This window comes from Herpailurus yagouaroundi, unplaced genomic scaffold (genome assembly GCF_014898765.1).
Source record: "Herpailurus yagouaroundi ecotype Mexico unplaced genomic scaffold, PumYag 188, whole genome shotgun sequence".
Classification (NCBI taxonomy): Eukaryota; Metazoa; Chordata; class Mammalia; order Carnivora; family Felidae; genus Herpailurus; species Herpailurus yagouaroundi.
In genome coordinates, this window is record NW_024412419.1 from 20,146,840 (window position 1) to 20,169,423 (window position 22,584).

The following is a 22,584-nucleotide window of genomic DNA, read 5'->3' on the forward strand; positions in this document are numbered from 1 at the left end:
CGCCGCTCTTCCGATCTCGGAAGCGCCAGGCCCCGGGAGGCGGGCGGCGCCCCTCCCTCCCCGCAGTCGCCGCCCTCTCGGCGAGCGCGTCCCGGAGTTGGGGGGGGGGGGCGAGCGCCCCGATCCAGCCCCGCGGCCGGCGTGGGGTAGGAGGCGGAGGAGCGCGGGGGCGAGAGTCGCAGGGGCCCCGGTGGCCCCGCGCCCCAGCGGCCGGAGGCGAGCTGCCTGCGGCTGCTGCGTGGAGGCGCCGGGGTGGGCGGCGGGCAGGAAGGATGGGCGAACCGATTCCCCCGCCTCCGCCCTGGGCAGGCCGGGTCTCGGAGGATGAAAGCCCGGGACGTGCCCTCCCGCAGGTGAGGCGCGCTCGCAGCACCCCTGCCGCCGCCTCTTTGGCCGCGGCTTCCTTCTGGACGCGGAGAGGAGAGGCCGGGGCTGAGGTTTGGGGCTGGCTGCCCCGCCGGGCGCGCCGGGCCTAAGTGTCCCCGCCCACCCTGGCCCAAGCCTTCCGCCGAAGGGCCCGCAGCTGAGCTCTGTTTGAATGGTTCCTGAAGGAGGAGGAGTGGCCCGGTAGGCACCTGGCACGTGGAATCGCAAGAGATCCGCTTCAGAAAGATCTCCCGTGCACATTCCACCTGCCTGAGATGGGTCTGAGTTTACAAACTCCGCTTAAAAACTAAAATGCTCCTGTGAACGGTTAAGCCTATTAGTCTCCTACACCTTAGTATAAATTACGTTTCTCGGCTTTGACAGAACACCTTGCCAAGATCAACCACAGACTTTAAGAATTCAGATAAAGGGAAAGGGGAACAAAACGTGTGTGTAGTGCGGGGTCGGGGGTGGGGAGTTGCTGAAGACTGCCAGCAGCGTTAGGGAATGGGCTTCCATGGGGAGAGCAGAAGAAATGAGTCACAGAGGAGAGAAACTCAGCCATCCAGGCCCTGGAAGGACAAGTCTCTTCGTGCCACTGAGAGTCATCCATGAATGCCCTTTCCAAAGCCTCAGCCACCTCACATCCCTCAGGAATAGATTCATCAGAGAATTGATGCTATCACAGCTGTTTCTGTCCTTCTCTCTACTAATTCTGAAAACTTGCCAACCTCAGTCCAGGGCATTGATTACCAAGGCGGGGGGCATAGCATCAGAGTTTGGAGGAGCATAATTTGAATAAAACAGCACCTTTCCCCTTTGTTTTAATTTGTTTGGTGTTCCAAAGTTGTTTTTTGTTTTTGTTTTTTTAATTTTGAATGGCTACAGGATGTTAAAGGAGACATGATTTTTATGTTTAACAAAGGGACCTGTGTTAATAAAGGGGGAAAAGCCGATAAATACTGTTTGGGCCTGCTTTGGGACAAAGGACACCCACATTGCACCCTCCCCCTTTCCTGGTAATAAGACAATCCTTGGGAGTTCTCCTGCCCGGCTTCCTACTTGGCAAGACCACCTCCAGCTCCCAGGCCATGTGAGTTCTTTGCTGGGCCTTTGCCCTCACGTCCCAGCCTTTGTACCACACTCACCTAGCAAAGGGAGAGTTTTCTGCACAGATACCCCTGGTTAAAAAAAAACAAAAACAAAAACAAAAAAACAAGCCTGATTAACTGCCCCTCCTGCCCTAATCACTGGCCTACACTACTCCACTTCCTGACCTTCCACAATCCTCCTCTCTCTGCTGTGGACACCTATCAACAGCCGGGCCGGGCATCAGGGCAGGCCAGAGGAGCCACACAGTCCCTGCCCTCAGGATGCCTGCCGTCTCTGTGGGGGCACCAAATAACCAATAAGACAGACCCTCGGCTGCACCCAGGTGGCAATCAGAGATGACCCGAAACTGGGCCTTTCAGGACTGGGTGGAAGGATCTGACTCGTTCTGAAAGGGGCGCACTCAGAGACCTGAAGCCTCTGACAAGGCTCCGCGGGGGAGGGGAGCGTCCGGAGCACATTCCCATCCCTACTCTGCTTTCTGGGTATGGGCTCAGCCCTTCCCTGGGGATGTGGGAAGCCCCATGGGCCTCCCTAGGAGCCAGAGGCCACTGAGTGAATATTCCAGAGCAGGAAAGCAGCTCAAGGTCCTGCATGCGGAAGACATCAGGGAAAACACAACTAGTGGGAGACGGGCAGCCGGCCCTGATAGCCTCCCGCAGCTTCTCCGGCACCTGGAGCCAGATAGTCACTGAATGAATGATTTCCCTAGGAAGAAATGGCACTTTGTAAGTGCACCTCTTGCCCCTAAGGGAACCCACGGGCCTCATTCACTGATGCTGAAATGTCCTGGTCCAGGGAAGTTAAAAATAACCCCACTCAAGAAAAGGGTAGGAAGTGTCTTCAGTTCCTAAGCTGTACATTTTGTATCTATCTTAAAACACGTGTACACACAGGCACGCACCCACGCAACCCAAGACCGTGAATGGCTGCGTGGGTGACTTGCCTAGGACGCATGTCCTAAACTGGGGACAGAACCTGGGTGTCAGCTGCCTTGGAGTTCTCCTGCCCGGCTTCCTACTTGGTAAGACCACGCCCAGCTCCTGTGTCAGCTCGGGTGGGTGTCCTGACTCCCACCCTAGCCCAGGACAAAGGATAGGTACCTCTTTGCTTGTATGGTTTGAGACTACAGATGATTGCAGAGTGTTAATTGTTGTTGGATAAACAGGAGTGGTTTGGGCCCCTGGGGAAATGTGGCGGCTCCCGAATCTAGCAAACAATAGATCCGAGCAGAACCCTGGTGTCCTGGGGAAAGAGAAGTGGGAGGAAAGAAGATCATTAGCTCCTCTGGTGCTGGGCCCCAGGAGAGCCCTGTTTGGGGCCTTAGCTGAAGGCAGAGCCCGAGACCAGGGCCTGCAGACAGCTGGTTTAATTGGACAAGTGATTCCCAGAGAAAGAAGGTGGGGAAGCCGGTAAATACAAGGGTGTGTGATGAGTGGTCACCATGGACAGTAGGGCTCAACCCATGAGTGCAAAAAGCAACTCAGAACTTTTCCGCTGGAGGGCTGGAAGAGGGGAGTATTCATGCACTCGCTTCCCAACCCCACTGGGTACTGCCTGGTGTGCACAAGCTTCGGGGACGACGAGGCAGGGAACAAGACAGTGCAGAGAGGCGACATGCGTCCGCTGCATGACAGAGTGGACAGGTGGGCCCAAAGGATGGGCAGACACCACACCACTGTCCCATAAGGGACCGTCAGACCCCTTGTCAACTCCTGCCAACTCAGAGGTTTGGATCCTGTCACCTGGAGGAGAGAGTCACGTGGTACAGGACAAAGCTGGCCCCTGTGCACTGGCCGTGTGTCCTGGCAGGGCAATGACCCAGCACTAACCCCTAGAGGGGGTCACTGGGAGGAGGAGGAAATTAACGGGAACCAAAGCGGTTGGCAGATCTCCACAGAGCAAGTCAAAGGGAGGAGCTCCCATCCATCTCATGGCCGGATCCCCAAGGCGCTCTGGCCACTTCTGTCCCAGCGTGACTGTTCCAGGGTGGGCTGCTGTCTCCCTCGAGCTATCTATGGTTGCATCTGGGAGCTTGTGTGATCAGTGGGCATCTGTGTGATCAGTGCGCATGTGTGTGATCAGTGTGCATGTGCATGAGGGTGAGCGTGAGCAAATGTGATGGGTGTGAGTGAGCATGTGCGATCAGTGTGTTTGATCAGCATGCACGTGGGTGAGTGTGTGTGAAGTGTGAGCACGTGCCCTGTGGGTGTGGCTCCAGCCTCTCCTTCTGGTCCCCGTGCCCCACTTGTTCTGTCCACCTGCACGGCCTACTCGCTGCCCTTGGATCTTTTGAGCTCTCGAATAGGCAGACAGAAGCGAGTAGAGAGAGCACAGTACTTCCAGACCCTGTGGTTTGTGTTGTCTCCTTCAGTTATATGACGTAAGTACGAACGTCCCGCATTACGTGAGTGAGAAAACTGGGGCTCAGAGACCCCTCAGTTAGGGGAGGCAGAGAGGGGGCTGGATGCCAAATGTGCTCTTGGCCACGCAGAAGTCAGGCTCAAGCAGGAATCCTCAAGAAGCTTCCTCCAGTCAGTCAGTTGCTGCCTCTCTAACCAAGGGATACTTGATCTTGGGGACCAGGTGCTTAGCCAGCAGCCAGAGGCAGCCTGTGGGATTGTGGCTCCCTAGATGGCAGAGAAAGAGACTCGAGGCATCATTCTGCCCCAGCCCGGATGAGGAAGTTGAGGCCCAGACAGGTTAAATTTGGGGAAGGCAAGACACATGCCCATGGAGTGTGAAGCAATGTGTGAATGCTGAGTAATCCCGGGGCCTCTGTGGAAATGTCACGTTTCCAAAAGCACTCAAGCCAGGGCCCCTCTGGGAAGAGGCACCATAGAAATATGTGCTAACAGCTCTCTCTCTGGCCTGCTGGGGATGAGAAGGAACAGACAAAGATTTTAGAACAACAAAAGATGGCTAGAGAAGGCCCGGGTGGGGAGGAGATGGGGCCCGGACCTTCACTGTCCCTCTCACAGGTGGGAAGCCACAACACCCTCAAGAGCGAGGCTGAGACCCCTGGGGGGTCAGGCTGGAGGGGCTAAAGGAGTGCTGGTGAAAAGCCCTCACTGCAGATGAAAACAATCTACTGTCCCCATGTCTGCTTCCCCCCAGTCCCCACCTCCATCTCAGGAATCACCCTTGCCTCGGCCCTTCTCAACCCCCGGCCCATTCTCTACCCCCAAAACCAGGGCGATTGTTCCAAATCCAAATCTGATCTTGTCCCCATCTCCTTTGAGAATCCGGTCGCTAGCTGTCCCTGCCCCAGCTAAGAGGACTGCCCACCTTGCCACACGCTAGGATTAAATAAGATAGTACTTATGAAGTGCTCAGCTATCACCTTGCCTTTCAAGTTGCACTAAAGGAACGCCAGTCATTTTTTACTTCGGTTGAATGGTGGCCCCCAAAAAGGTACATCCGTGTCCAAATCCCTGGAACCTGTGAATGTGACCTTACTTGGAAAAAAAAAGTCTTTGCAGATGTAATTGGGTTATGGATCTTGAGATGACACCATGCTGGATTGCTTGGATGGCCCTAAATCCAATGATAAGTGTCCTCAGGTGAGACAGGCACAGAGGAGGAGATGACGTGTAGATGGAGGCAGAGGTTGAGGGGAAGGGGCCGCAAGCCGGGGAGTGCCTGGAGCCACCAAAAGCTGGAAGAGGCAAGGAGGTGTTCTCCCCTTGAGACTCCAGAGGACGTGCAGGCCTGCTGACCAATTGATTCCGGACCTCTGGCCTCCAGAATGGCAAGAGAATAAATTCTGTTGTTTTCAACCACCCAGGGTGCGGTCATTTGTTATGACACCCACAGAAACCTAAGACAGGATCCAATAGTATACTTTCTATACCTGTATTTAACACCTACTAGGATTTGTTGTAATTTTACATGACTGTTGCCCCACTTCATTGGACTTTGAGCCCAGGGTCAAGGCCTTGGTTTACTTGTATACCTGGAATGCCAGCCCCTGGTAGGTTATGAATAAACCTTGTTGAATTAAAATAACAGTTCTGGGGAGCCTGGGTGGCTCAGCTGGTTAAGCATCTGACTTTGGCTCAGGTCATGATCTTGTGGTTTGTGAGTTCAAGCCCCGGATCGGGCTCTGTGCTGACAACTCAGAACTTGGAGCCTGCTTCAATCTGAAGATTTTGTGTCTCTGCCCCTCCCTCTCCCTCTCTCAAAATAAATAAACGTTAAAAAAAATTTTTTAATAACAATTCTGAGGCACCTGAGAGGCTCAGTAGGTTAAGCATCCAACTTCAGCTCAGGTCATGCATGATCTCCCGGTTTGTGAGTTCGAGCCCCATGTCTGGCTCTGTGCTGACAGCTCCTAGCCTGGAGCCTGCTAAGGATTCTGTGTCCTCCTCTCTCTCTGCCTGTCCCCCGTTCATCCTCTGTCTCTTTCTGTCTCAAAAATAAACATTAAAAAAATTTTTTTTAATTTAAAAATACAAACAATAACAATTCTGTTGGATCCTCTTTTCCATTTGCAGAGCTTCTTCAATAACCTGGAGACATGCCAGGGGGTGGCAAAATCCACCTCATAGTTATTCCCAGACTTCAATTGTACTTGAAGTGATGTTTTTTTTTTTTCCCCCTTGGAGGGAAGTCGAGGGATTTTAATCACGATTTTTATCGCGAAACCATCAGGGATTGATTGGGGAGCGGAACACATGAATTTGTATCCGTTCTGGGGTACAAGACAAGACTGTAAGGAAACGGACATAGGATCGTGCCTCCAGAGCTCGTGGAGGGCTCGTTCTCTCTGTGTCCAGGAATGCTGGAGACGCCCAAGGTCCACGCCGTTACCCAGGCCTGCGCTGCTGCTCTCCAGCTGCGTGGAGCTCTCACGGTTCCGAGCACGCTCTCATGCCCTCACCGCTTTGCATATGCCGTTCCCTCTGCCTGGATCTCTCTTCCCTCCTGTTGTCCACCAGATACCCATCCTCAAAGACCCCCTTCCCATGCCATGTGCTCTGTGAGGTCCTCTCTCATTCCCAGGCAGGGGCGGCCCCTCGAGAACCGCTGTGAGGACGGTCTGCTCATCTGTCTCCCACTCTGCGGAGTCTCTCAGGGGCAGACGATGTGTTCTCATCCACCTCTTCACCCTGCTTTGTCTTTCTTCATGGCACATTCTGCCTGAAATGACAGTGTATAACTGTTCGTTCCTGAGTCTTGTTTCGTCCCCATGGAATGTGAGTTCCGTTGGCAAAAACAAAAACAAAACAAAACAAAACAAAACAAAACAAAACAAAACAAAACAAAAAAACCCTGTTTTGTTTTGGCTTTTTAAACTGCTGATTCTCATGTGCTTAGCATCAAACCGGCCCATAGTATATGGATTCCTTCCCTATAGCTCCCATAACAAATTTAGTGTCTAAATAGTACAAATGCATATCATCTTACAGTTCTGGGGGTCAGAAGTCCAAAATGGGTTTCATCGGGTGGAAGTCATGGCTTTGGCAGGGCTTCGTTCTTTTCTGGAGACTAGGAGAGAATCTATTTCCTTACCTTTTCTGGCTTCTAGAGACCACCCACATTCCTTGGCTCATGGCCCCCTTCCTCCATCTTCAAAGCCAGCAATATTACATCTCTCTGGTCTTTCTTCCATAGCCACATCTCTCCGTAACAGAGCCTGGAAAGTCCAATTTTAGGGACCCATGGGAAGGTTAGACCCACCTGGATAATCTCCCCGTCTCAATGTCCTAAGTCATATTTGCAAAGTCCCTTTTGCCATGTAAGGTAACACACTCACAGTTTCTAGAGATTAGGATAATGACAGTTTGGGGGCCATTGTTCCATCTATCACAGTAGGCTCCCGATAGGATGGCCAGGCAATGCTGCCTATAGCAAGGATCCATATTAGTTCATTTCTTTCATTTCTCCTAAACAAATCTTCCCCAGATGTTTCTAATCTTGATGCTGCATGAAATGTCACTAACAGGTTAAATCTGGAGATTGTAAAGCATCTTAAAAGTCCGTGAATTGGGGCACCTGGGTGGCTCAGTCGGTTAAGTGTCCGACTTCAGCTCAGGTCACGGTCTCGCGGTCCGTGAGTTCGAGCCCCGCGTCGGGCTCTGGGCTGATGGCTCGGAGCCTGGAGCCTGCTTCCGATTCTGTGTCTCCCTCTCTCTCTGCCCCTCCCTCGTTCAGGCTCTGTCTCTCTCTGTCTCAAAAATAAATAAACGTTAAAAAAAATTTTAAAAAAGTCTGTGAAAAGGTGCTTTTTTTCTGAGAGGAAAGAGGTCCTTGAAATCTTTTGATGCAAGAAAAAGCTCTAGAAGGAACTCATCTATCTGCCTGAGATCTTCCCCACCTTTATTCCACGTTACCTAATCTACATTAGCAGGACAGACCCATTGTTCCAGGAAGGCTGGTCGGGAACAAGAGATGCCTGAGATTTGTGGGATTCATTCCAAGGCTCTCCAAGTCCCCTTCATGCCGTCATTAGAATTGTCTTCCAGAACCACGGTTTAGACTTTGCACTTCCTCAAAATCTCCTATGGTTTTACTGTTTTTAGATTCGATTCTAAAGTCCTTAGCATCCAGGATATTTCTTGGTTGGGTCTCAAGCTCCTTATCTCATGTAATCATCACAACTGTTCTATGATGTAAATATGATTATTATGTCCATTTTACAGATGGGAAAACTGAGACTAGGTTCATAACTTGCCTGAGGTTCCACAGCCGATAAAGGATACTGCCAAGTTTGTACCCACGCACGTGACCCTAGGGCCTGGCACGTAGGCTCTGTGCAATCGGACCTGCCCAGCCTATCAGTCATTGCTGGAGGAATGATAGACTCAGTAGCCTGACCCCCTGCTTGGGTAGGGGTCAAGTTAGTGCCAGACCACAGGGTGTGAGTCAGGAGAAAGCAAAGCAGGAGAGAGACTAGGCCTTTGCCAGAAGATATGTCTGTTCAAATCCAGAGTTGTGTCGCTAGCCTGGGAGGCAGGAAGGTAGCCAGCAGGCCCACAACAGGGCGACACCCAGGGGGACCCTGCAGCCTGCAGCCCAACTAGGAAAGACTCAGGTCAGCTTGATTTGCATACTGCTGACCCATTTTCATATCTTAAAATAAGAAACATTGAGTATAAGCTTCCGCGATTATATTTACCAAGTCAGAGCAGAGTGAGGCCCAGGTCTGTAAAGCTGAGGTTTATCTGTCCCCCTTGGTCTTTTAAGGCACCCTCCCTTCCCTTCTCCCAGTGTCTGGGCCTCTCACCTTCTCTTCTTCTTAGGACCAGATCCCAGAGAGTGATCCACCTGAAGCTGGAGAGATGGACACGTTACTGCTGAAGTCTTGAAGCCATCAATTCCGCCACTGCCTGCTCCCGCTTCTGAGCCACCTAGGAAGCGGACCCTGGAAGCAGGCAGGTGGGGCGCACAGGTCACCCGGGATGGAGTGAGTCAGAGCTTGGGGCTCAGACATTTGGCCACAGTCTGTGATAATGCTTCACTCTGGACTTGAGCCCTTTCACCTAGCCCCAGGCATGGGGGGGTGGCCAAATGTCCCCCCTCCAGGTGCAGAGCCTGCCCTGGGGATATGGAAGTAAGAGAACAAAATGCACACTATCGCTCACTCAGCTAGCAAATGAGAACAGAGTGAGAGGGCCAAGCAGATGGGGCTCAGTTCCTGTTCCCCATTTCACCAGAAGAAAGTTACTGAAGCCAGAAGAGCTCTCCAGGGGGGTCTCTGTAGAAGCAAAAGAGGGAGAGGTACTCCACTAACAGCCATCTCTACACACGCACACACAGACACATGCATGCATGTGCACACATGCACACACAGATGCATACACATGTGCACACACAGGTGCATACATGCATGTGCACACAGATGCATGCATGCATGCACACAGATACACACAGGCATGTACACACATGCACACACAGATGCACGCGTGCATGTGTGCACATGCAGGTGCATGCGTGTATACATGCATGTGCACACACGCACACACACATACACACATGCACACACAGATGCATGCGTGAATACACACACAGAGACACATGCAGGCATGTGCAGACACGCACACAGATGCACACATGTACACACACAGACACATGCATGCATGCGTGTGTGCGCGCGCACACACACACACACACACACACACACACCTTGGATTGATGGTCAAAGCCATGGGTCAAAGGAATAAGTCAGAAAGATGGTATTTCAGATTTCACTAAGGAGTAAGAAAGATGGTATTTTGTAGGCAGAGTGGCCTTCCCAGCACCCCCCCCTCCCCAATTAGATCAGAGCATACATGATCCAAAAGTACAGTGGAGATTGTAGAGGAGAGGTCGCTGCCTCCTGTGCAGGGCTAGCCCCTCCCCTTGCCCTGGAGCCCATCCCATACACCCCACTCTGCTCCTTCCCCGTCTCTCCTGACTCTTCCCTGTCAACAGGCAAGGCCGCTCCCATCTTAAATCATAAACAAATGACAACCCTTCTGGGTTCTTCATTCCCTCTAGCTGCCACCTTATCTTCTTTCTTCCAGGTCAAGCTTCTTGCGGAAGTTTACTCAGCAGCATTCATAATGTCTGCTTCAAAAAAGGAGACCAGAAAAGGCTCCGTGCAGTAGGATGCCCCTGAGAAGGAAGAGGGGGAAGAGTATTTGCCCAGAATGAGGAAGGGGCAGCCAGCAGAGAGGGAGCAGCAGGAGCAGAGACGTGGAGGCGGGGCAGTCCAGCAAGCGTGTGGGAATGGTGAATGCAGGTGGACAGCAGAAGGGTGTAGAAAGAGAAGTCGTGGCAAGGCAAGAAAGGTAGAAAAGGGCCAGATCACAGAAGGCCTTGAATGCCGAGCTAGAATTGCTACGTTTGGGCTTTATAGCTGTTGAGGCTTCATTTGGACAAATGACAGGTCCTGACCAGCTCCGTTCTCTCAGAGGATTGATTTGGAATAAAAGATGGTTTGGAAAAGGAAGAGACTGTCAAGGGAAAACTGGCAAGAAGGCACAAAATAAAAACTACCGGAAGACAGTGGTCCAAATTAAGTAATGCTCTCTAGGATTCGTTCCACAAAGTTCTCAGGCCTCGCACATGAAGCTGTCATGTGGATTTGCACTCAAATTAGACACGCACAGGTTTTTGGGTAAGCATATTCATGTGTTTTTACAGATAGTAACGTTTATAGCTGTTAAATAATTCATGCTGGCATTGTTTTCCCTCTTGTGCTCTTAAAAAAGATGCTGTTTACTGCACAGGCGCGGGCAGAAGGAAGTCAGCTACCCGCTTTGCCGTCCTTTTTACAACCTTGCTGTGCCACGTGGGGGGTGCCAGGCACCTCTCTGAAAATGTTCTCTTCAGTGGAATACATGCTAAGCTTTTTCAAAACCAGATCAAGGGCTTAGCCCTTTTTGTTTTTATTAGAGTTTTTATGATTTTTTTTAAACTTCTCTTTATTTTTGAGAGACAGAGAGAAATAGAGCACAAGCAGGGCAGGGGCAGAGAGAGAGGGAGACACAGAATCCAAAGCAGGCTCCAGGCTCCGCGCTGCCAGCACAGAGCCCGATGCGGGGCTTGAGCCCATGGACCACGAGATCATGACCCAAGCCAAAGTCGGCCACTCAACCAACTGAGCCACCCGGGCGCCCCTAGAGCTTTTATTTTAATTTAAATTTTTTCATTTGATTAAAACCCATCTTGGTGAAATAGGTTCAGCGTGGGTTTCAGCAGGTCTGTCTCTCACCCCTCCTCTAGGATGCCTCTGGCTTTATGTGCAACCAGCCCCGACCAGGGGGAGGCAAGCGACCACTTTCCTCACCGCTGAGCGATGACCCAGAGCCTCCAGTGCAAGGCTTTCTGGTCAAGATGACTCTAGCCCTTCCCTTCATTAACAGCCCCACAGAGCCCACACTACCTGTCAGTTTTAAATCTGTTTGGACAGGAAAGCTTATAGCCCTGCTCTGCTATTTTTAGGAGGTGCTAGCATTGACTCAGTCTTTCTGCTGGCTGGCAGCCCTCTGCTCTCTCCTTCCTGCGCTGTCACTTCTTGGGGCGGTGAGCACGTCTCCCGTCTCCCTGCCTGGCTCAGCTTCGGCCCGCGCCCCCTTCTCGCACTTTCCTAGGGCAGGGGCACGTCTCTCAGGGGCCGCATTTCCTTGCTTCTCAACAAGAGCTGCTCCACAAGTCACAGACACTAACCTGGATGGAGCTGGAGACCATCTTGTTCGTAATTTCGTATGAATGTAGCCGTAAGCGGGAGTTAGGTGGTCTGTTTTTTGTTTTTTGTTTTAATGAAGTCTAAGTTCAAATACGCCTTTAAGCAAAAATAATTTTGGGCGCCTGGGTGGCTCAGTTGCTTAAGCGTCCACCTCTTGATTTCGGCTCAGGTCATGATCTCCCGGTTCATGGGATCCAGCCCCGCGTGGGGCTCTGCACTGACAGTGCGGAGTCTGCTTGGGATTCTCTCTCCCTGTCTCTCTGCCCCTCCCCCACGTGCTCACACACACACTCTCTCTCTCTCTCTGTCTAAATATAAATAAATAAACATTGTCTGGGGTGCCTGGGTGGCTCAGTTGGTTGGGCGACCAACTTCGGTTCAGGTCATGATCTTGCAGTTTGTGAGTTCAAGCCCCGCGTCGGGCTCTGTGCTGACAGCTCAGAGCCTGGAGCCTGCTTCCGATTCTGTGTCTCCCCTTCTCTCTGCCCCTCCCCTGCTCATGCTCTGCATCTCTCTGTCTTTCAATAATAAATAAATGTTAAAAAAATTTTTTTAATAAATAAACATTGTTTAAAAATAATAATTTACAGGGGCACCTGGGTGACTGAGTTGGTTAAGCGTCTGCTTCAGCTCAGGTCATGATCTCGCACTTCGTGGGTTCAAGCCCCTTGTTGGACTCTATGGACAGCTCAGAGCCTGGAGCCTACTTCAGATTCTGTCTCACTCTCTCTGCCCCTCCCCTGCTCATGCTTTCTTTCTCTCTTCTCTCAAAAATAAATAAACATTAAAAAATTTTTTTTAAAATAATAATACAGTTGACCCTTGAGTAACACGGTTCTGAACTTCATGGGTCCACTTACAAATGGACTTTTGTGAATATATACAGAACAGTATTGTAAATGTACTTTCTTTCTCTCCTTTATGATTTTCTTGAAAGCATTTTCTTTTCTCTGGTTTACTTTACTATAAGAATACAGCATTAATACATATAACATAAAATATGTGTTAATCAAACCTTTATGTTATCGCTAAGGCTTCTGGTCAAAAGGAGGCTGTGAGTAGCTAACTTTGGGGGGAGTCAAAAATCATACTCAGATTTTTAACGGTGTGGAGGTTGGTGCTCCTAACCCCCCATGCTGTTCAAAGGTCAGCTGCACATTTAAATAGCTTTAAAGAGAAAGATGTGAAGGATTTAGATGTTAGCTATAAGTTGAAACTTATTGTTCATTATATTTTTATCCCAGAGTATAGCAGAGTGACTGGCATAGAAAAGACACTAAGTAAATGCTTGGAGAAAGGAATGCTTAGGAATAAATGAATAATTTCAAAGGTGTTAAAAGCTTGGTGATTTATCCCTCTCAAGGGTAAATTTTGTAGTTTTATGCAGAAATTGTCTTTAATACACTGAAAATGATGGCGTTCTCAGATATCTCTCCCAGGGTGGGGCCAGCAACATTTTTGGCAGTTGGGTTATATGATAGTTGTGGGGTGATTTCTTTAAATGTTTTTTTTTTTAAACGTTTATTTACTTTTGAGACACAGAGAGAGACAGAGCATGAACGGGGGAGGAGCAGAGAGAGAGGGAGACACAGAATCGGAAGCAAGCTCCAGGCTCTGAGCCATCAGTCCAGAGAGCCCAACGCGGGGCTCGAACTCACGGACCGCTAGATCGCAAGATCGTGAGATCGTGACCTGAGCTGAAGTCGGACACTTAACCGACTGAGCTACCCAGGCGCCCCAAGGGGTGATTTCTGTCTTAATAATCCCAAACTCAATTCAAAATGGCTTAAATGGTAGAGATATGTATTACCTTTATAACAAGTTTTTGTATAGGACCTCTACCCACTCTTTGGACAGAACAGGTTTAAGGTTAGTTATTCAATGGCTCAGTTCCATCTTTAAGGTTCATGTGACTTTCCATCTTCTGCCCTGCCACCCTTAGCATATCAGCTTTGCCATCATTAAGGTAACATTCCCCATGGCTGCAAGATGGCACCACAGTCCGGCATCATTTGTAGATATGACAATGTACTATAGAAGAAGAGGAACAGTTTTCTCCTATGCCTTTCTTTTTGGGAGTACAAAATTCTTTCCCAAATCTTCCCAGAAGAATGCCCATTATGTCCTTTGACCAAGGCAGGGTCACATGCCCACTTCCAAACCAATCACTGGCAATAGAAATGATACCATTGTGGACAGTTTCAATCACTCATGATTTACCACTGAGCCACACAGTGAGGGACACGTACCTGGATAACATTAGGAATCTGCCAGCAAGGAAGAAGGATGAATGGTGATTGGGTAGGCCATCGACAGTGTCGGTTCTGGTGCCTCTCAAAGGCCAGGCCTGGTTCCTGGCAAAGCCAACTCTCTTGTCAATTTTGTGAAGAACTTCCACAAACTAGGGAAACACTTAGACAAATTTCATCAAGAAAACTACACCAAGATTTGACTGGTTAATGAGCAACATATTTGGGTGCTAAGGGCACCCACACTCTTTTATTTTCTTACTCTCATTTGGGCCTCCTTTTAAATCAACATTCAATTGTATTCTGTAACTTGTTTCATAATCTGTTGGGAATTGTGTGGTTGGAGGATCTACAACCTATTCCACAGTACAGCAACACAGGTCACTCATTCATTCATTCATCAAATACTTATTATGCTTTTATTAGGCACTTAAGACACAAAGATAGAAAAGATAAAGTCCTCATCTGCCAAGAAGTAATACATTGAGGACACCTTGCCCTGCTAAGGAGATAATCTACTAAATGTACCTGAGGAGCAGAGGTGAGTCTAGAAAAAAATTCAGAGATGGAGGCATTTGAGCTGGATATAAAAGTTCAGTAAGAGTTTGCCAGGCAAAGAGGAGAGGGGAAAGGAATATGTGCCTTAGTCAGCCCAGGCTGCTAGAACAAAATACCGCAGACCTGGGACCTACACAACACACGCTTATTTCTCAAGGTTCTGGAGGCTAGACGTCCAAGATCAAGATCAACTAAATCTGCCAGCAGATTTAGTTCTTGGTGAGGGCTCTCTTCCTGGCTTGCAGATGGCTGCTTCCTTACTGTGTGTTCACTTGGTGGATAGAGGAAGCTCCATCCTCATGACCTCATCTAAACCTAATTACCTCCAAATACTCCCACCTCCAAATACCACCATGCTGGGGGTTAGGGCTTCAACATATGAACCTGGTGTGGGGAGGACACATTCAGTCCATAACAGCATGTCAAGTCAACGGGATAGCAGTTACAATGGCACAAAGCCATGAACAGAACAACATATACGGAGAACACCAAGAAGTTGAACTTGCCTAGAGCACACGGGAGGGTAAAGAGACAGAAGCTAGAAGGAGGCTGGATTATACCAGGCCAGGGCCGTGCGGTGTTGTGGAGAATGGCAAGGGCTCTGAAGTCAGGCCCCGGGCTGAACACAGGTGCCACTCTTGGAGTAGCTCAATGATTGTATTAGTTTCCCATGGCCACCATTGCACATTTTACAAACTGGGAGGGAGGCCTAAAACAGCAGAAATTGATTCTCTCACACTTCTAAAGACCAAAAGTCCAAAATCAAGTCCAAATCAGTAAGGTTGGTTCCCTCCGGAGGCTCTGAGGGAGAATCCATTTCTGCCCCTCCCCTGGCTCCTGGTAGCTGCCCGCAACCACCGGCCGTCCTCAGCTTGCCGCTTTCTAACTCCAGTCCCTGCCTCAGTCTTCACATGGCCTCCTCTTCTCTGCGTGTCTGTCTCTTTCCCCTTCTCTTGTAAGGGTTCTTAATGGGTTTAGGGCCCACCCTCATGCAGACTGATCTCATCTCAAGATCCTTACCCTAATGACATACGAAAAGACTCTATTCTAAATAAAGTCATATTCTCAGGTTCTGAATGGACATATCTTTGGAGGGATCATAAGGCAATAATACACTATGGTATTAGATAATGTACTTAACCGTTTTGAGCACATTTCCTTATCCATAATATGGGGATAAAATCTTTATCCTAAAAAGTCATTGTGAGACTGAAATAAAATGCTTTTAGGGGCGCCTGAGTGGCTCAGTCGCTTAAGCGTCCAACTTTGGCTCAGGTTATGATCTCACAGTTTGTGAGTTTGAGCCCTGCATAGGGCTCTGTGCTGATGGCTCAGAGCCTGGAGCCTGCTTCGGATTCTGTGTCTCCCTCTCTCTCAGCCCTTCCCCTGCTCACACTCTGTCTCTGTCTGTCTCTCTCTCTAAAATATAAATAAACATTTAAACAATGCTTTTAAATTGCTGGGAAAGGGGGCGCCTGGGTGGCGCAGTCGGTTAAGCGTCCGACTTCAGCCAGGTCACGATCTCGCGGTCCGTGAGTTCGAGCCCCGCGTCGGGCTCTGGGCTGATGGCTCGGAGCCTGGAGCCTGTTTCCGATTCTGTGTCTCCCTCTCTCTCTGCCCCTCCCCCGTTCATGCTCTGTCTCTCTCTATCCCAAAAATAAATAAACGTTGAAAAAAAAAAATTAAATTGCTGGGAAAGTACTTGATCTATAGTAAGTGCTCAGCAAACAGTAGGTACTCTGACTTTATCCCATGGGGCAACAGAAGGCTTGCAAGAATAGGTGTTTGAGGAGGGAAGAAAAGAAGAGTTACTTCCCAGATCTGTTCTCTTTTTGACTGCACAGGTGCACCGAGCTAAGCTCTAAGCAATCCCTAGCTCAGTCTCTTGGGACAAAGGACGGGACACAGGTGGCCCAGGCTGCTGGTCCCAGATCCCACTTCCAGAATCTTTGTCCTATACATTTCCTCAGTTCCTAAAGCACCTACTTTGCAAATAGTAGGTGTTTCATTGGTCTTTCTTACAATGAATCATACACTTCAAGCTAAAAAGACTATCAAAGACTTAATGCCCACTTATAAGGCTGATTGGAGGCTGCCAGTGAGTTAAGTTAGGTCTTCCTGCCTAGTAATTTAAACCATGATATAAATTCATTTGATTTCAACCAAATCCCTCCCACTAAATACATTTCACGAACCCCCATACCTTGCTGTTTTAAAAATTCTATGGCAATAATGGCAGGCATGCTCTCGGGTGCAGGGTTGAGGAACTGTGGGGCATCGGACTAATTCCATCTGGTCTTTAGGGAAAATCACAAGAAGTGAGCCACCTTCATAACTCTAATAGCAAAAACAGTGAGGTTTTAAAAGCAGATGGCACCTAGACTTAACGTGGGGATCATTTCATAATGTATAAAAGGATCCATTCGCTATGATGTACCCCTGAAACTAATAGGATATTGTATGTCAGTGGAACTTTAGTAAAAAAAGAAAATTTAATTAAAAAAAGTCCTTAGTGGCAATTTTGTTAAAGAGTGTAATCGGTCATCATAAGTACTGAGTGCCTCCTGCAAGTCACTGTGAGAAGTGCTTTGGGAGATAGGCTGTGAGATGTAATCCTGCCCCAAATTGCTGACAATCTAGTTGAGAAGACAAGATGAAAGGGGAGGGTCTTTGCTTCAATGTGCGGGGATGCACAGAGATGCCCCTGCCCGTACATTCCCACGCTGTCCTGGAGTAAACAGCGCCAGGTTGGAGTTTGCTCATGAAAGCTCAGTGGTGTATCTCCCTAGCTTGAAATCAACCATGATGAGAGCATTTGCACGACGGAAGCTGGGCAAAAGCTACAAATCAGAGTTTCCTTGCACCCCTCCCCAAGATCCAGTTCACCAGCACACCAGTAATCCCTAGGGCCAGATAGAAAAGTTCCAGGGGGCTTCCAAGGGGAAGCCTGGGAGGCTGCAATTTCCAGGGGAGGCCTGGTATGAAGTTGCATCTGACAGGACACCAGGGTCAGAGTGGTGACGACTGAAAGGGGCCCCAGGGCCTGGAACTCATGGTGGGGCTGGGGGGAAGGTGGCTTGGAGTTATCCACCCTCCAGGTGGGCAGGGCACAGAGGTGCTAAGAGGCCCAGGGAGCAGGGCAGAGGAGGCCAGGGCAGGACTGTGACGTTAGCAGCAGATGGCACACCAGGTGAGGTCTGCTAGAGCACAGCGAGGCCACTAGTGAGGGGACAGCACGAGGGCCCCAAAATGCTTCTCTTGGCCAAGATGAGAAGTAAGGCACCCTTTTCCCCAAGTCTAGATCCCATCGGAGAAAGAAGGGGGTAGAAGTATGAGGAGGCAGGGGTCTTAAATTTATTGGGTTTTAATCTAGAGTTGATCATGTTTAAACCCAGAAGTGACTAACTTGCCTTAAGAGGCAAATTTTAAGTGTTCCCACCTTTGGTGGAAAATGTGACCTCAGGACCCAAGATGACTTCCATTTCACAGGAATAAAGAATGTCTTTGAACAACCCTGAGTCTCCGTGGACTTATTCCTAAAAGTTCCCAACACCTTTAGCCTTTGTAAAGTGAGCAGAAATCACAATCATGTGTAGCGGGAGTTTAAGGTTTTCTTTATGAAAGGAAATGAAAGGGTTCAACAATGCCTATTATTCCTAACTTTAGGAAGAGCCTAGTTCACTAACATTTTTCTAAAATCATTTTTCTTTTCCTTTTCCTTCTCTTTCTTCAGAGTGGCGGTGTTACAATAGAATTATTTACAAGAGGTCTGGGGGCCTGGAATTTATGGCCTTTGTCAAATTTCAGAAAGTAATGGTCTTTAGAAAGGACCTTAGGTGTTATTTAATGTTCTTTAGTCAACAGCCTCATATAATAACTGAGGAAAGTGCACCTCAGAAGGTGAACCTACTTGCCCAAGGCTGCTCTCTTAATTAATAGGAGAGATAAGGCTCTATCCCAGCCTTTCCATTTCAGTTCTGCCCTTTCTGTGTTATATGAGAGTGCATTCATGGATACGTGACTACATTAAGCGAATTTGAAATTCCAGTCAGACAGCACTGATTGCTATGTTAGCTTTTCAAACAAACTTTTAAGAAACGAAAAGATTTTTTCTCTTTTAGGATAAAGTTCCTACTAATGTAAAGAGGTAGGATTTAATTACAGCCCAGAGCCACCCTACTTAGAGGTTCCCACGAACAGTTTAGAGTGAGTCTCTCTCTCTTTTTTTTAAACTGGTACCACATCTAGCTTTTTGTTGTTGCATTTACCTTTTTTTTTTTTTATGTTTTATCTTATTTTTGAGAGAGAAAGGCAGAGGTGAGTGGGAGAGGGGCAGAGAGAAAAGGAGACACAGAAGCAGAAGCAGGCTCCAGGCTCTGAGCTGTCAGCACAAAGTCCGACGCGGGGCTTGAACCCACAAACGATGAGATCATGACCCGAGCCGAAGTTGGATGCTCAACCGACGGAGCCACCCAGGCGCCCCTCATGTAACTTAAAAAAAAAATTTTTTTTTAACGTTTTATTTATTTTTGAGACAGAGACAGAGCATGAACAGGGGAGGGGCAGAGAGAGAGGGAGACACAGAATCTGAAACAGGCTCCAGGCTCTGAGCCATCAGCCCAGAGCCCGACGCAGGGCTCGAACTCACGGACCGCGAGATCGTGACCTGAGCTGAAGTCGGCCACTTAACCGACTGAGCCACCCAGGCGCCCCTCATTTAACTTTTTAGATGACCAAAACAGTTTATATTCATTGAGAAAATACAAATAATATAGACAACAGGGTAGAAAGTCAAACTATCCTAACCTCATCCCCTAAAGCCCACTCCCTAAACAATCACTGTGGACAGTTTGGTGATTATAAAGCGTCTTTCCTCCAGTGGTGCTAGTGATTCTAACACAAAAGGCCGGGACTATGGGATGGTGGGGGGGGGGGGAACTGCCCCTTTAGGGCTTCACAGGGTTCTAACCAAGACAAGGGAATAACTAAGGGTGTGAAAATCACCTAGAAGCAAAGCCCTTAGGCTGACACGTGCTGCAAAGGATCTACCTCTCAGATTCTCAGGCTTATTTTACCCTTCAGTTGCTGACTTGGGTGGATGTCCCTTAGGACGTGATTTTCAAGCTGTTGAGAGGCTTGAAATCAGAGTTTCTGCATGGGTTTGTTCAAAATCTCATGGAAAAAAAAAAAAACTTGTTAATAAATATATCCAAACGTACTGTAGTCCTTGTTTCATTTTGTTTTGTTTTATTCTTTTGGGACTCTGGGTTTGTTTCTTTTTTTTAATGTTTATTTATTATTGACAGAGCACGAGCAGGGGAAGGACAGAGAGAGAGGAGAACAGAGGATCTGAAGCGGGCTCCACACGGTCAGCATAGAGCCTGATGCAGGGCTTGAACTCACGAACTGCGAGATCATGATCTGAGCCGAGTCGGATACTTAACTGACTGAGGCACCCAGGCGCCCCTATATTCCACATTTTAACACACTGTTTACTTAAGTTGCCATGCTAACTCCCTCTTGGCTTGCACACCCTCAGAAAGAAGTTTCCTTCATTCCTGTGCACACATGTAGGATATAAACTTGTGTCATTACAAGGAAAATTGTACCTTTATGGTCTTTAAAAAAATACAACCTATTTATTTCATTTAAGCAACATGGTACAAGAGGGTACAATATTACTTACGAGTGTAAAGCAGAATATTTTAAAATTTTGATCCTGAGGCTGATAGCATAGACTGGGAGCCTGGGTTCTGAAGCTGGGCAAGCAGATTTGAATAGCTTCCTGTGTGGCCTGGAGCAAGTCACTTAACCTCTCTGAGCGTCAGTTTTCTCATCTGTAAAATGGTGATCACATAATAAAACATACCGTCTTCTTAAAAGTCCTTTGGTTGTCTTTGTTACCAGCACTTCTCTGTGGCTATCTTTCTAATATTCCCTGATATCTAATAATTTTTAGTATCTAGGGTCTTTCCAACTATCCTTCCCAGGACCCCAGCCTTCTGCCTCTTCTTATCTGGCCTTCCTTTCTTCCTCTTCTTTTGGGAGCCGCAGCCCCTAGAAGTCTTGTTCATTTCTTAGGACTTGCAGCTCAGCTCTTTGCCTCGCTACACAAAGCCATGGTGCTTTCCCTTAGGTCTAAAAGGTCATCAGAGTCCCTGACCAGCCTGCCAGCTGTACAGACTGCCTGACAGCAGCTTGTAACAGTGTTTCCTGGAGGCTGATCACCCTCTTGGGTGAGGTGCTCCCCCAGCCAGCGTTTGTGAGCAGGAGGGAAGGGCATGGGGATTCATCTTCTGGTGGAAACCCTGCCATCTGCCTTGGGAGGCAGAACTGCCTGATTGGTTGCTTTCATAAGGACTGATGTTAAAACTGTCAACTTACAAACTTATCCTCATAAAACATTGCTCTTAGATGTTTTATATACAGGGATCCCATGTTGGAGTTCACTAGAAAGATAGGGTTCTGTCGGCAACAACAGATGTTGGCAAGGATGTGGAGAAAGAGGATCTCTTTTGCACAGCTGGTGGGAATGCAAACTGGTGCAGCCACTCTGGAAAACAGTATTGAGTTTCCTCAAAAAACGAAAAATAGAACTATCCTACGACCCAGCAATTGCACTACTAGGCATTTATCCACGGGATACAAGTGTGCTGTTTTGAAGGGACACATGCATCCCAGTGTTTATAGAAGCACTATCAACAATAGCCAAAGTATGGAAAGAGCCCAAATATCCATCGATGGATGAATGGATAAAGAAGATGTGGTATATACATACAATGGAGTATTACTCTGCAATCAAAAAGAATGAAATCTTGCCATTGCAACTACGTGGATGGAACTGGAGGGTGTTATGCTAAGTGAAATTAGTCAGTCAGAGAAAGACAAAAATCATATGACTTCACTCATAGGAGGACTTCAAGAGACAAAACAGATGAACATAAGGGAAGGGAAGCAAAAATAATATAAAACCAGGGAGGGGGACAAAACATAAGAGACTCTCAAATATGGAGAACAAACAGAGGGTTACTGGAGGAGTTGTAGGAGGGGGGATGGGCTAAATGGGTCAGGGGCATCAAGGAATCTACTCCTGAAATCATTGTTGCACTAGATGCTAACTGACTTGAATGTAAATTTAAAAAATAATAATAAATTTTTTTAAAAAGCTACCATACCTAAAAAACAAAAAACAAAAAAAGGAATATAGGGTTCTGTCCATAAAAAAAATCTGACAAACACTGACTTGGGGCTTTTCTACTTGCTCCTTCGCTACTCAGAATGGAGATAGTTTCTTTCATTTTATTTTCCTTTGGAACCACTGAGATGCCTTCTCTCTTTAGTATTTACTTTATTAACCTTTTGTTTTCTCTCATACTCTGAAACTAGCCGAATGTTCACATTCCGACATCTGAGGCATGTAGGCACCTCACATCTTAATTTCTCTGGATCATAGAAGACTTTTACTTTCTCTTGCCTCGGTAAAATGCTGTCACGGGCTGCCTCTGTTGATTTTATAATGATCACTAACAACCAACTGTTTTGGATGCAGGGAGAATAATTTTCTTGAAGTCATAGCATCCTTTACAACAGTCAACTGATCAAAATTTTAACTGGATGTTAGAGGTACACGTTATTTTAACTAAAATAACTTAAATCCTAGATATTTTCCCTCCAAATAAATACAACCTTATCAACTGCTTTGAAAGAATACATTAATTATAGACCTAAAACATATATAAAGAACCTCCTTAAGTCTGGAACTATTTCCTCCAGTCCAATATGAAAAACTGAACTTTGTATGATAATGATTAAGTTCTCCAAAAAACCTTAATATGGCTTTAAACAACCTACATGATCTTCAGTATATAGAAGCAATCAGAAGCTGCATATCTTGAAGACTTCTGAAAAAGTACAAACTTGCCTCTTTAGAAATAAACCTATAGCAAATAAGCCTATAGAAAAAAAAGAACCTTTCTTCAAAACTTCACACACACACACACAGCACACTAGAGCACTAAGTGCCATAGCGCAGGGAGTTTTGTTGGTTCTGAGCTCAGTTATGTACTCAGTGCCTAGAACAGGGCCTGACACATAGCAGGTGCTTAATACATGCATGGCAAGTGAATA

General features: G+C 47.7%; 1 long non-coding RNA gene across 1 annotated transcript; it reads left to right on the top strand.

Annotated features, from left to right (window-relative positions):
* Positions 1 to 8,709: 8,709 nt before the first annotated feature.
* LOC121044575 (uncharacterized) lies at positions 8,710 to 10,822 on the top strand. Its single transcript, XR_005797369.1, has 2 exons — positions 8,710 to 8,856; positions 9,984 to 10,822. It is a non-coding gene; the product is annotated as an uncharacterized LOC121044575 (long non-coding RNA).
* Positions 10,823 to 22,584: the final 11,762 nt, after the last annotated feature.